The sequence below is a fragment of the Pteronotus mesoamericanus genome, unplaced genomic scaffold, assembly GCF_021234165.1.
Source record: "Pteronotus mesoamericanus isolate MK-2021 breed Mesoamerican mustached bat unplaced genomic scaffold, CSHL_Meso_final scaffold_85, whole genome shotgun sequence".
Classification (NCBI taxonomy): domain Eukaryota; kingdom Metazoa; phylum Chordata; class Mammalia; order Chiroptera; family Mormoopidae; genus Pteronotus; species Pteronotus mesoamericanus.
Window position 1 is genome coordinate 70,334,149 of NW_026555329.1, and position 14,595 is coordinate 70,348,743.

Sequence of the window (14,595 nt, forward strand, 5' to 3'; positions counted from 1 at the left end):
CCAGTCCATCAAAAACGGCTTTGCAGCTGCAGGTCTAACCGCAGCAAGAGGAACGGGGCCGGAGGGGGTGGGGGATGGGGGTGGAGAGGTGCTCCTTTGCCATCTGGAGGCTAATTTGCTGCTGGCCCTTCTGACTGGACCAGTGAGGACATGTTTTTTTCCCCCCATAAAAAAGCACAGTTTCACTTCTGGATACTAGCTTCAGATACATCTTGGGTCTAAAAAGGTGGTTGTGGGCTGGCCAGAGGTCTCAACTGCCATGTGTAATGTTTGAAGTTCCAAACACTAATTTGCAAATTAAAGCTTTGGAAACAAACTTTTCATAAAGGCAGGACTGCCTGGATGCATTTCCAAGCCTAATTGAATTTTTAAGAGGAGCTTAAAAAAAAAAATCTGTAAACCTCACTCATTTCTATGCATTCATTCAACAAATCTCCGTGAAGGGTTTTCCTGTGCCGGTTCGTGCAGCTGGGCTAGGCACTACAAACATGGGAAAGACAACTCTCAGGCTCCGGCTTCAAGATTATCTAGTCTTTCAGCCCCCCACCCACTGCAGGCATCTTTCTCCTGTCCTCCCCCACACCCACCAGCCAACGTCCCCAGCTCCATTTGGGGTTGTGGATGCTCTCAGACCTGGTACAGCCAGCTGATCAAACATTAGCTTCCTCAGTCTCTTCCTGTTCACTTTTTGCCTCTGATCCTCAGAAGGAAATGCAGATTTCTTTTATACTCAAGTTAAAATAACCTTGAATTTAATAAACTTAGGTTTATTTTGTGATATAGTATCATATATATACACACACGTATTTGAAACAACGATTTCACAAAACCGTCCTCAAACTTGCTCCATACAAGCCCCCTGATACATTTTAGCTTTATCATTAAAGTGTATAATGTGATGATTTGATATTATCTATACATTGTGAAAGCAATCCCACCATGGAGTTAATTAACACATCTAGCACCTCTTATATTTATCTTCATTTTTTTTCTTTCTTTGTGTTTTGGTGAGAACTCTTAAATTCTAATCTCCTAACACATTCCAGTTACGTAATAAAGTATTGTCAACTATAGTTACAATGCTGTACATTAGATCCTCATACTTTATTCATCTTATAACTGAAAGCTTGTACCCTTTACCAGCCTCTCCCTATTTCCCCCAAACCCAAACCCCCAGCCCCTGGCAAACAGCATTCTAGTTTGGTGTTTTTATTTTTAATTCTACATGTAAGTGATACCTACAGTATTTGTTTTTCTATCTGGCTTTTATCACTTAGCATAATGTCCTCTAAGTTCATCCACATTGCAAGTGTATTTCATTCTTTTATAAGGCTGAATAGTATTCCATCATATTATTCATATGCGTATAAGTATATACTATGTGTATATGTGTGTTTATACACACTTTTTAATTTACTTACCTTGGCTATTGTGAATCATGCTATTGGGTTGGCGAAAAAGTCCATATGATTTTTTCTATAAAATAAAAGACTTTTTTTTCATTTTCACTCATAACGTTATTGATTTGGGTATTCTCAGTATGTTGACTATCACCCACTTTGTATAACGTTTATTATTCTCAATGTCTCAGTTTGATTGCTATCAACTTCAGCTGGTCTACCCGACCATGGAGCATCGTCCAGTGAGAAATCTCCGGCATGAAACTTCACAAACCATCTTTGACACATTTGATCAGCCACAGCACCTTCTCCACACACTGCACCAATCTTTTTTTGTATTTCAGTTGCATTTTTACCTTTCCTGAAACAGTGAGGCATGATATGCCAAAAATGTTGCATATTTCCTTCTATCTTCAATATTAAAGTAGCTACATAAAAATGCACAACTTGGTAAGTTTTTTTAAAAAATGCAGGCCGATATGACAGCTGTCACAATACACTCAATCTAACAAAATTGTTTCGAATGAAGTGAAAGACAACTAAGCGCTACTAGAGCCATTGTACGGAAAAAACTAAACAAACTTTTTGGCCAACCCAATACAATAACATAGGAATACAGGTATATTTTTTATTTTGTTTCCCGCCTCCTGATATTTTCTATACTCTTTTTTATTTCGTTAAGAAATGCTGCTCATAGCCTACTAAATAGATTTCCAAAGTTGCAAACTGAGGTTTGAAAACCACTGAACATACTGCATCATCTTGGTACGCGGGCCCTGCCTTCTGAGCAGCTTGGGAAGCTCTGCTGGCCCAGGAGAGCGCTGGCTGCTGGCTGTAGGGGTCGGTCTGGAGGCTTCGGGGGAAGCGTTCTGGGTGGGAATGAGAGGGCCTGGATTCTGGCCTAGCTCCTTTAATAATCAGCACCGTGAGCTCCAGGAAGCCACTTCATCTTCCTCCAACACAGCTATAAAGCGGAGAGACATGCCTGCCTGCTGTAACTCGCACGGTGGCAAGGCCGTCCATTAAAATGACATGCATTAAAGTATACGGGAAAATATTAAGTACAAAGCAAATGCGCGTCATCATTAAAGAGCCTTATTTTTCCCAATTAAAATTTAATATCAGAGAAACAACTTAGACCATTTGTTTTTGTAGAGTTGGGAAAAGAATCTTGCACGGGCTCTAATATTATGCAACTTCAGAAATAAAAATCTCAGAATGGCATTTGTTTGCGATGTCGTAACTAGGTTTGTATGTAAGAAGCTCAGCCAGGTCATCCTCACTCCTCTGCCCTTAAATACTTTTTCTGGTTATAAAATCAAGGAAGCCAGTAGGTGGTCGGAGGGCTTTTAATGCATGAGCCAGTTTGGAAGGAGTCTGCTTTGCCTGATAGTATCTGCTCTAGCTCCCTGGATTTATAAACACTAGTTCCCACTGTTTTTAAGACTACTTTTTATTTAAAACAACTGACATTAAGCAATAGCAACCAGTAAAGGAGATACTTTTATTAAGAGGTATAAGCCTCTAGAGAAAACAGGGTACTTTTCTCACCGATCTTTCACTTTTTCTTTATTGTAAACCTCATGTCACGCAGACACTGATTACAATATTTCATTTGAGTCTTAGTATTTTTGTCAGATCTCTTCTGTGCTGATGAACTCTTCTTTGGGGCCTAAGGCAGGCTGGACACTTTGAGGCTAGTCCTGCCCGCTACGTACGCTCTCCCTGCCTTTCCTTTATCCTTCCGCGACCACTTTCTGGGCCTTACAAGCAAGGTCTACGCTCACCTTTTCTAGAACTCAATCCTCCAAATCGCTCCCCTTGTATGTAGCAGAGGAAATGTAAAATAATAATATAATAAGATAAGAACTCTATTCACCCAAAGAGAAGGAAATAAATTGCCCGCTCTTGCTCTGTGACGAGTGAAAACATTCTTGACACAGACCAGCAATACCCCACCAAAGGCCACAGCTCGTAACTGCCCTGCATAGTTTCCAGAGAAAAATACGTAGAGTGCATACAAGTTTAAGGAGTTTTTAAACACGTAGCTTTAATGTGATTCCATGACACCTGTAGCTTTTGTGTAGATAATTTTCACAGCTGTCTAACACCGTGTTATGATATGCCTATGGATTTAACTTTTGAAAAAGACTGTGTTCGCGCAACTTTTTAACGAGTAAGTGAGGCCCAGGCATGTTAGGTACACGGAGCCTTTGGAGCAGAGGAGCGGCCTTCAGGAGGAAGCTGAGGCCCACCCCCGCCCCCTCGCAGGCAGTCTTTCTGGGGCTCTGCTGTTCGGAAAGGGATCTCAGCGCTCCTGTTGGCCAGACACACCTCCTCTGCACAAAATGGGCACGTTCGCGACAGATGAGAAACCAGGGCCAGACGCCCTGACCTGCCACACCTGTGTTTAGCTCTCACTCATTACACAGTGTGTAACCTTGAGCGGCCCATTTACTCTCTCTGTGCCCAAGTTTCCTCATCTGTAAAAAACCAGTAGAATAACTGTTGTGCAAGTTTAGTGACCATAGAAAGAATGAGTGACGTGGAAGTGTGTAAACTGCGGGGGACGTTTCACTCCTGTTACGTTTTCTACCTTTTTCTTCCTTCTTCGCTGCCCTCCCTAAGGACCCCAGGAGAGAGATGGCTTGATATCTTATGCCAACAAGGCGACTGATGCTGGGGCAAAGGCAGCTAAAGTCAAATTGTGATTGACGTGTAGTCATTAAAACACCCACCTACTTCGGAAATATCAGAGGAGGCCTTCATCTCGGGTTTTAGTTGTTCCATTTACTTACTGCTTTAAAAATGATAACCCGTACTGCCACCCTTTGGATAACTCTGAAGCTAAATGAAACATGCTAAAAATGGACTTTGGGGGCAAAATATAGAATTACTACTTTTTGTAGTTGACCTAAACTAGATAGACTGTGAAGGAAGATGTAGTAAGACGTAAAGATTTGTTGGCCAGAGATATGGATGCCACCAGTCTTTAAGTAACCTTGACAGGTGAGGAGAGTATAAAATCAGAATACTGACTCTGAACTCCAGATAAACTTGGATTCAGATTCTAGTCACATCATCTTATTAACTGCACGCCCTTGAGCAAATTACTCATTCTCGCTGGGTTTCTTAGTTTATTTATCTACAAAAAGAGGAAAATATATGTAAAGTTGGTTGGCATAGGGCCTGGCACTTAGGAAGTGCTCAAAAGGGTGTTGGGAGGGTGGTGATTAACAACGGCAATGCCTGGCATGAACGGGTGCTTAACAGGTGAATCGAGGTGCCTTGCAGGAAGTCCTGAAGAGTTGTATTACCGTATTTTGCCATGTATAATGCACACTCATATTTTTGGCCCTAACTTTCAAGGGGAACAAATCTTTCATTTTAATTTTTTAACTCAATTTTGTATTTATTTATATTTAGATGCTTGTTTTTGTATTATAAAGGAATTTTAGCATTTATTTTTTAACATACAGACACTGTTATTGCTTTCTAGAGTTATACTTTTAACACATGCACATAAACAAAAGAATTAAAAACATATAGGTACAGAATTAGTACCATCCACATACGATGTGCATCCTTATTTTTCTCTCCAAAATTTGGGCAAAAATGTGCACATGGTACATGGCAAAATATGGTAATTTCCTAGGGCTGCTGAAACAAACACCAGCCAACTGGGTGGCTTAGAATAACAGAAACTCAACTGTCTCACAATTCTAGATGCTAGAAGTCTGAAGTCACGGTGACTGCAAGGCCACGCTCCCTCTGTGTTCTGTAAGGAGAGCATCCTTCCCTGCCACTTCCAGATCCTGGCAGCCTTCCGTGTCCCTTGGTTTGTGGCAGCAAAGCTCCAGTGCTTCCGTTCCTTCCTGTGACCTTCTCCCTACTTGTCTTCGCATTATCTTCCCTCTGTGTGTCTGTCTCTGTGTCCAAATTTCCCCTTCTTACAAGGACACTAGTCATATCAGATGAGACTCCCCCCAATGACCTCATCTTAGCTCAAGTACATGTGTAAAGATCTTATTTCCAAGTAAGGTCATATCCTGAGGTACTGGAGGATAGGACCGCAACGTGTTTTTGGAAAGGGCACAATTCAGCCCATAACATGGACATACAGACTTCCTAGAACTCAACGCAGCAAACCGGACCCTCACCTCCAAGCACTGAGCAAACCTTCTATATCCTGGGGAGGCCTAATATGAAAATGATATTCTGGTATCAGTTAGGTACGTAGTGAACGCTTCCTAATCACTAAAGGGAAAGAGCTCCTTAGGCTCCAGCACAGCAGGGACTTTTCCTTTAATCTCACAGAGACAAGGGCGCCTGGGAAGTGTGTACAATCTCCATTCATCCCAAGGGAAACAGCCTTCGAGCCATAGAAGGAACCACCCCAGGTCTCTAAGGAATTAGTATCATGGGAAAGATTTATTTTCCACTTACTTTCCCTCTTCTGTATACGATTTTTAAATTTCTGACGTTCCTTAAACATTGAATTTGACCTAGGGAAGTGTTATAAGTCTGTCTCTCCTAAAGATTTATGGGCTGGAGAGAGATCCCGCAAAACATTCCCTCCACCCAGGAACAGACTCCATTGCCCTGCTGTCCCGGGAGCCTAAGAAGCCTAGAGTGTTATGAGCCCAGCTCAGAGCCACAGGTAAATCTCCAACCAAGATCCCCAGACAGCAGAGCAGCAAAAGGAACCCCGCCAAGGTGAAAACTGAGCATAAGAGGGAATAAACGTACAAGTTACAACAGAAGGTTTCTTCATACATCAGATGGCTGCTGGTTCAATGTAATGAACTACTCACCTAATTAGGCAGGAGAAGGTGCTATAAACTGTTGGAAAAAAATTATGTTAGATCCTTAAGTTGAGTACTGCATTAGTTTCTGAGGGCTACCGTAATAGAGATACTTTTTAATACTGGGTATCTTAAAATAACAGCCAGGCTGTTAATTTTGAGTTTGTTCCTTTCTGAACACTGTGAAGAGAGTCTGCTCCATGCCTCTCCCCTGGCTCCTGGTGGTTTGCTGGCCATCTTTAATGGTTTTGCTTGCAGATTCATCACTCCAGTCCTCTGCCTTCACATAACATTTTCTTTGTGTTTCTTCACATCGTCTCCTCTCTATGCACGTCTATTTCTGTGTCCAGATTTTCCCCTTCTACAAGGACATCAGACATATTGGGAGAAGGCCCACCCTGATGACATCCTCATAACGTGGTGGCCTCTATAAAGGCCTCATTTCCAAATAAGATCCCATTCTGAGGTACCAGGAGATAGGCCGTCAACGTATTCTTTTTAAAGGACACAATTCAATGCCTCGCAAGTACTGAAAGATTTTCAGGTACTTTAACGTAGCATTTCATAGTTTAATTCATAAGCAATAAGTGGAATAATTCGCGAGCACAATTTGAATGACAGCTGGCTCAAAGATACTGGGACAGTGAGGCCAGGTGGATGCGCCACTGACAGGCAGTCTGTCTAAAGCCATTCTGGTCGGAGCGAGACCAACCTCCATGCACAGAGCTCTCACCCACCAATTCTCCACGAAGTTGGGCTTTCAACCAGCCCCAAAGGAGAAGAGAAAAGGAGATTCTTCTCATCCACCAGGACACGTTCATTTCCTGGCATGGGAAGATCAGGCTGCGGGATGATAAATTCCCATCTACATTTTAATGAGAGGTGACACGGATTAAGAGAGAGAGAGAGAAAACTCAAGGTAAAAGGCATTGCATTTTTCAGAAGTTTGCGCTGCCACTCCTCCCCCACCCCACAACACACACTACTCCTCAAAAAAAGACAGAGAAAAGAAAGTCAACAGAGGAAGAATAAGAGAATACCAACAAAAGATAAGAATTTCCCCTACACTTATTTTCCATTTCCCAGGCTTCTCTGGTGTTATTACTTTCAGTAAAAGGGAGGTTAAGATCCTTAAGTCGGAAAAATATTTCTGCCCAGTTCTCCCCTTCATGCTTGGAAAGAGCGGCAGACCTTAGAAGACATATACGCACAGGATCTATTTCCCATATGAAGAGGAGGAGGAAGAGGACGAGGATCATAACAATCATGATAATGATAAAGTAATAAAAACGGTTAATGCTCTTCTAGAACTTATTATGTTCCAAACACTGTTCTAAGTACTTTGCAAATATTAGTTCATCTAACTTTCCCACAACACTACGAGGTAAGGACCCCTACCTCCCTTGTGAGGAAAATGAGGCCAGAGGGGTTGATTGACTGGCCCACCTGCTCCCTGCCTGGTGTGTGTGTTGACTGGCTCCTGGCTCCGGGCCTGCTCCAAACTGGCTTCTGGTCGCTCCCTCGCTCTCCCCAGCTTAACACTTAACGGATGTTCTTTCCTGCCTGGGCTTTCACAGTCTCACCTCTGGTCTCTGAGTGGGAGAGTCTGGCAGCAATTATTATATGACATCAGATCCTGCTTGGTGAGCAAGCTCTCCTCCTGGCAGGACAGGGCTAGAGGAGGTGAGAGGAGTGGGCTGGAGAGGGTCTCTGAGCTTTCATGACTCATGACCTTAAGTAACCAGTCTGGGGGCCTAGATACCGCTTCACAGGCCATACAAAGAGGCAATGAGTGGGAGGCCTGGACTTCCTACAACTAGCAACTCCTCTCACCTCACTGTTAGTAATATCACATGACGTTCTTAGGCCGATTAAAAGAAAATAACCCCTCTGAATAATTTTGAACTTCTCCATATATTAACTTCTAAATCCTGTCCTGTCAAAGTCAAAGAACTGAGACCTGGGAAGAAATAGATACGAGTATGTTGCAGCAGGTCAAACAGCCTAGACTTTGGGGTCAGCCACATGGTAGCTAAAATACTATGCGTGCAACCCTAGGCAAGTGATTTGTGCCGGGTTTTCTCATTTAGACTTGAAATAAAAATCATCGTGTCTAAAAAGGGAGTCAGGAAGAAAGTGGTTGATCAGTTTTCTGAGAAAGATTGGTGTGGTGTGGTGTGGTGTGATGGGAAAGTGCCAGCTCTGTTCAGTAAAAGAAATATTGGAAAAACACGAGTCACGAGAACTCAGGGAACCCAGACTGCATCTGATGGCTTCAGAGGTCGTGTTTTTGAAGTGGGCTTAGGCGATGTGCAGAATGGTGAAGTTACATTTAGAAAATTCAAGCTAATTACTAAGGACGGTCAGGGCAAAAACTGCCTGACTAATTTCCATGGCATGGGTCTTACTTGTGACAAAATGTGCTCCATGATCAAAAACTGGCAAGACCGCAACTGAAGCGCACGTTGATGTCAAGACTACCGATGGGTATTTGCGTTGTCTAGTGTGTCTCAGTCTCACTAAAAAACGCCAACTATCAGATCCAATAGACCTTTTACGCTCAGCGTCAGCAGGTCCGCCGAATCCAGAGGGAGATGATAGAAACCATGACCCGAGAGGTGCAGACAAATGACTTGAAAGAAGTGATTAATAAGCTGATTCCAGATCGCATTGGGAAAGGCATAGAAAAGACTTGCCAGTCTATTTATCTGCCCCATGGGGTCTTAGTTAGGAAAGTCAAAATGCTGAAGAAGCCCAGGTTGGAACTGGGAAAACTCGGGAGCTTTGTGGTGAAGGCAGCCGTTCTGGAAAAGCTGCTGGGGATGAGACAGGTGCTAAAGTTGAACGAGCTGACAGAGATGAGCCCCCAGTCCAAGAATCTGTTTAAAACTCAGACTTTTAATGGTGACAAATGAAAAAACTCCTATTTCTGAGGGGAAAAAAAGAATAATCATATCCATTCAACATTATTGTAAGGACTACATGAGATGCATCCTGCCTGGCACCTAAGAAGTACCGCACAAATGGGTGTTATCACCAATAAACAAACATACTCATTCACTTAAACAATTTATTTGTTTGCTTCACTCATCCGTGGTCAAGGTTGGCTGGTCTAACACATCCCTCTTTTTTTTTTTTTTTAATTACTCATGTTACCATTTACTTTTAAGTAGACAATGGCTGTTGTGTGTGATTTTTTTAGCTTTAGAAGTGTTACCTACACTGGAGCAAGGAGTCAACTATAGCAGGGGTAGCTAGTTAGCAGCAGCCCAACCTAGAAGAGTGACGTGAATCCCGGGGGCCTCCGACAATCTCCCAGAGCCCCAAACACCCCTCGTTTAGAGGAAAGAGGGTGACTCATTCATCTTTGAAGTAGGAATGATAACAGTGTCTGTCTCCCGGGTATTCTAGCCATGAAATCAGAGCACATCCATGATGGTAGTGTTTTGTAAATTCTGGACAGTTAGAATTGTCATCCGTTATTGCTTGGATGGGTGTGAGTTCGTGACTTGGCCCTAAAAACAGCTTCGGCGCTAAACAGGATGGGATTAACAGCACAGCCTGCTGACACAGATCATAGCAGGGAGACTTCTCACTTTGACTTGGAAGCTACTCCGAGATCATTGAAATAAGCCTGGTGTGAACGGTGCTCCACTGTGAGAAAAGAAAGAGGTGGTAAGCTAGGATGAGGGCTAGCGCATGGAGAGAGGACCCTCGTAAACAGATAAGAAGCAGAAACACAGAAAGGGGATGGGCCTCCAGGTTTAAAAAAAAAAAGGAAAAAAAGAAAAGAAAAGGATGCCTCTAGGTTCAGGTGTTTGCTGTAGAACTGGGAGAGACTACTCAAGCCCAGCTCTCCTTAAAAGGTAAGATGAGGTACTCATTGGCTATATAGCCAACTCTCCGGAAACAATTAACTTGAGATTCCTTGACTGCATTTCTAAGGCAAAAACACCCTTCCAAAAAAATGCACTTAAAAAAAAAATATATTAGCTTTGGGGTTTTTTGGTTTGGCCTTTAAAAAAATTTTTTTTTAATCCAAAACCATAATTGTGGCCTACCAAGACAGATTGTCCTCCATACAGAGAGGATTGAATTTTTCCAGTCTCCTCCTCCAGTGGCTGTTACCCTCTTCTCGTTTTTGATGAGCTGCACATGTTGTGGAAGCCACTCCTGGGCCTCAGACGCGAGCAGCCTCTCTCGCCACTGCCAGTGTCCTAATAAGGGAATGAACGAGCTCCCGTTGGTGAGGTAAGAGGAGTCCGGCAGCGGACGATGTTTTTGCTGATTGAGAAGGATAAGGTGTGGTTTGGCAGGTACCTTGTTGGTTTGGCTGGCTCCTGCCCTCGTTTTTTCTCTTTCTACTGTTCAAATTCCATGAAACAGACTTTAAGCATGGTTTTCTCATGGATCCTTAGCTGAGCTTGGAGAGCAGCATCCTGACACAAAGCATCCATGATGGGAAAAAGATAGAAATTGGGGGTTATATGAGGTTTTCATCACAAAAAGAGAGTGTGTAGGTTAAACCCTCTCCCCCTCCAAGGACTGGCAGCAGCGAATGAAGGCGGTGTCGGACCTGGGCACACCTGGACGTGCAGAGAGCAAAAGCTACACCACACAATGCATTTAACCAAATGTTTAACAAGCTCAGAAAAAACTACCTGTGCAACAACATTGAGTGACAGCTACTTTCTGCGTGTAAATATTGACATAGCCCTATTACAGAAAAGAAAAGCAGCAAAAAGAGCCTGGCATTTAGGGCCCTCCGAATGAGTGGCTTCATTCGTTTCCCCTCTGATCTCGAACTACATGACTCTTCTCTGCACTCCGCGTTCTGAATGACTCTACACTGCCTTTGACATAATTGCCTCTGGCTGGGACTGTTCACTCACTGTGAGTCAGTGGTTCTCAGCCTGGCTGAAGACTGGGATCACTTGGGGAACCTTAGCGGCTGGATCAGACCCCCAGCGGGCAGGTCCGATCTCATTGGTCTGGGACACAACCTGGGCAGGGGGATTTTTTTAAAAGCTCCCCCAGGTGGTTCTAACGTGCAGTCAAGGTTGAGAACCACTGCTGTAAATGCATCTTCTTATATCATCCAGCTTCCAGATGGCAGGGCCAGGCTGCATTTCTTTCTGACATTTTGAAGCCTTTAAAGAACATACTATATGTATGAAACGAGTTAGACAGGTTTCTTCTCAGGTTTGTAGGCTCAATCCATTTGTTTTTGCCCTAACAGTAGAGAATTGTGCTTTCAACCAACATCCACTTCTAGACACATGGGTATTGTTTAAACTTTATTTCCCATGCATGTAAGGGGTGAAATTCTCAGGCAAGTAATTGAAAAACAGCCTATCCATTTCAAAGTCATAAATAGTGAAGATATACTTTAATGTTTCCCCTGTGTTTATGCAAGTTATTCATCCCTCAATAATTAAATTTAGTTAATAAATGCTTCTTTGTTTGGCTTTTGTTTTTGCCCTTTTTGTTTTTATTTTTTAATTATGGTTTACTTTCAATATTACTTTGTATTGGTTTCAGCTGTACAGGAGAGGGGTTAGACAATCATATACTTTACAAAGTGTTCCCCTTGATGTTTTGGCTTTTCTTTTAATAGTAAGCCACGTTCACACCCTAAAAGGTGAGATTGCTATCTATGGCAATGATAGGATGACAAGACCGAGAAATTTCTTTCAAACTAGAATGTTAACTTATTAATGAACAGTCAATATAACTGGCAAAATTACCAGTCTTCCTCCTGTATACGGGGTCCCCTTTTTTGAGGGAGTGGAGAGAGGGGGGCAGGTACCATCAAAGAAAAAGACCAGTGCAAGCTACAGATCATCATAAATCTTTGATGAACACAGACATGGGGTGAATGGAGTTGGGATGCTCGCGACAGGTATTTCTTTAAGAAGGCCATGGTGGTATTCCAGGCTTCAGCATGGGCGTGTTGTAATGTGTGGACGCTAACCAGTACTGGTCATCGGAATCAGGGCATGAGAGCCATAGTCACAAATCCTCACTTTTTGTATTCTTCTTTCTCTAGAATGTATACAGAACAATTAAGAAATCTCATTACCTCAGACAAGTTTTTAATGGATGGGTTACCTTGGTTACATTACATTCTTCTTAATTGCATGTAGTTCTATAGGTCAAATGTTTACAGATCATCTCAGGGATGGCCACGTCTGTGGCCGGCTGAATTATTTTGTGCTGTTCTTTCTTTTATTTAATTTTCTTTTTTAATGGCAGTTAACATTCAATATTATTTTATAGTAGTTGCAGGTGTCCAGCATAGTGTTTAGACAATTACATAACTTACGAAGTGAGCACCCCGATAATTCTAGTACCCACCCGGTACTAGAATAGTAATACATAATTACTACAATATCCACTCATCGATGGGCATTTGGGTTGCATGCGTATCGTGGCTGTTGTAAATAATGTTCAGTGAAAATAAGAGTTTGTATATCCTTTCAAATTAGTGTTTTGAATTTCTTCAGATATATACCCAGAAGTGGAATCACTGGATCATAGGCAGTTCCATTTTAATGTTTTGAGAAAACTTCATACTGTTTTCCACAGTGGCTGCAGCAATTTTCAATCCCACCAACAGTGCACCAGAGTTCCTTTTCTCCACATCCTCACCAACACTTATTGTTTGTTGATTTACTGATGATAGCCATTCTGATAAGTGTGAGGTGGTATCTCATTGTGGTTTTAATTTGCATTTGTCTGAGAATTAGTGAGTTTGGGCATCTTTTCATATGTCTATTGGCCATCTGGATGTCCTCTTTGGAAAAATGTCTGTTCAGATTGTTGGCCCATTTTTAATTGGATTTTGTTTTTGGGGTGTTGAGTTGTATGAATTTTATAAATTTTGGATATTAACCTCTTATCGGATGTAGCATTGGCAAATATGTTGTCCCATTCAGTAGGCTGTCTTTTCACTTTGTTGATGGTTTCCTTTGCTGTGTAAAACTTTTTGGTTTGATGTAGTCTCATTTGTTTATTTTTTCTTTTGTTTCCCTTGCCCGAGAAAGTACATCGGAAAACATTTTACTAAGAGAAATTCCGCACAATTACTGCCTATGTTTTCTTCCAGGAGTTTTATGGTTTTGGGCTTTACATTTAAACTTTTAACCCATTTTGATTTTATTCTGGTATATGGTTTATGAAGGTGTATCTGTCCATGTATCTGTCCAATTTTCCCAACACAATTTATTGAATAGACTGTCTTTACCCTGTTGTTATATTCTTCCTCCTTTTTCGTACATTAATGGACCCTACAGGTGTGGGTTTACTTACGGGCTTTCTATTCTGTTCCATTGATCTACATGAATCCATTTTTATGCCAGTGTGATGTTGTTTTGATTACTATAGCCTTGTAGTATAGTTTGATATCAGATACTGTGATTCCTCCAACTTTGTTCTTCTTTCTCAAGACAGCTACGTCCATTTTGGGTCTTCTGTGGTTCCATATAAATTTGGGGATTATTTGTTCTAGTTCTGTGAAAAATACCATTGGTGTCTTGATAAGAATTGCATTGAATCTATAGATTGCTTTGGGTAGTATGGACATTTTAATGACATTAATTCTTCCTGTGCCTGAGCATGTTAATGTGTTTCCATTTATTTGTATGTTCTTCAATTTCTTTCTTCAGCGTCTTATAAGTTTCTGAATATATGTCTTTTACCTCTTTGGCTAAATGTATTCCTAGGTATTTTATGATGCAATTATAAAAGGGATTGGTTTTTAATTTTTTAATAGTTCATTATTGGTATATAAGAAATGCAACCAATTTCTGAATATTAATTTTGTATCTTGCTACTCTACTAAGTTTATGCATCAGTTCTAATAGTTTTTTTTGGTAGATTCTTTAGGGTTCTCTCTATATAGTATCATGGCCTCTGCAAATAATGATGGTTTTACTTCTTTTCCTATATGTAGGCATTTTTTTCCTTGTTTGATGCTTTTTTGGTATCTATTTATATAGTCGCATGATTTTTATCCTTCCTATTGTTTATGTGGTATACCATGTTAATTCACTGGAAGATATCCATCCAAACCTACATACCAGGAACAAATTCCACTTGATCATGATATATGATCTTTTAAAATGCATTACTGAATTTAATTTGCTATTATTTTGTTGAGAATTTTTACTTACGACATCTGTCTGGAAAAAGTCCATCCATTGTTAATATAACGAGAATGGTTTGCACAATGTTATTTTAACCTGGCAGCCTGGGAGAGTAGACTGGAATGCACATGTGTGAACAATGATGACTTCACTGTACTAGTCAGTGGGGGTGGTAGACACCATTGAGTGAGCATGTGAGCTGTGTGGCCATCACATTCAAAATGACTGAGCAAGTAGAGCAAT

General features: G+C 41.5%; 1 protein-coding gene and 1 pseudogene across 6 annotated transcripts in view; both read left to right on the forward strand.

The window, feature by feature from the left end:
- CALD1 (caldesmon 1) overlaps positions 1 to 14,595 on the forward strand; it is a 190,588-nt gene that overhangs the window by 118,652 nt on the left and 57,341 nt on the right. The gene's annotated exons all lie outside the window — the stretch shown is intronic.
- Positions 5,944 to 9,092, forward strand: LOC129062940 (40S ribosomal protein S3a-like; annotated as a pseudogene).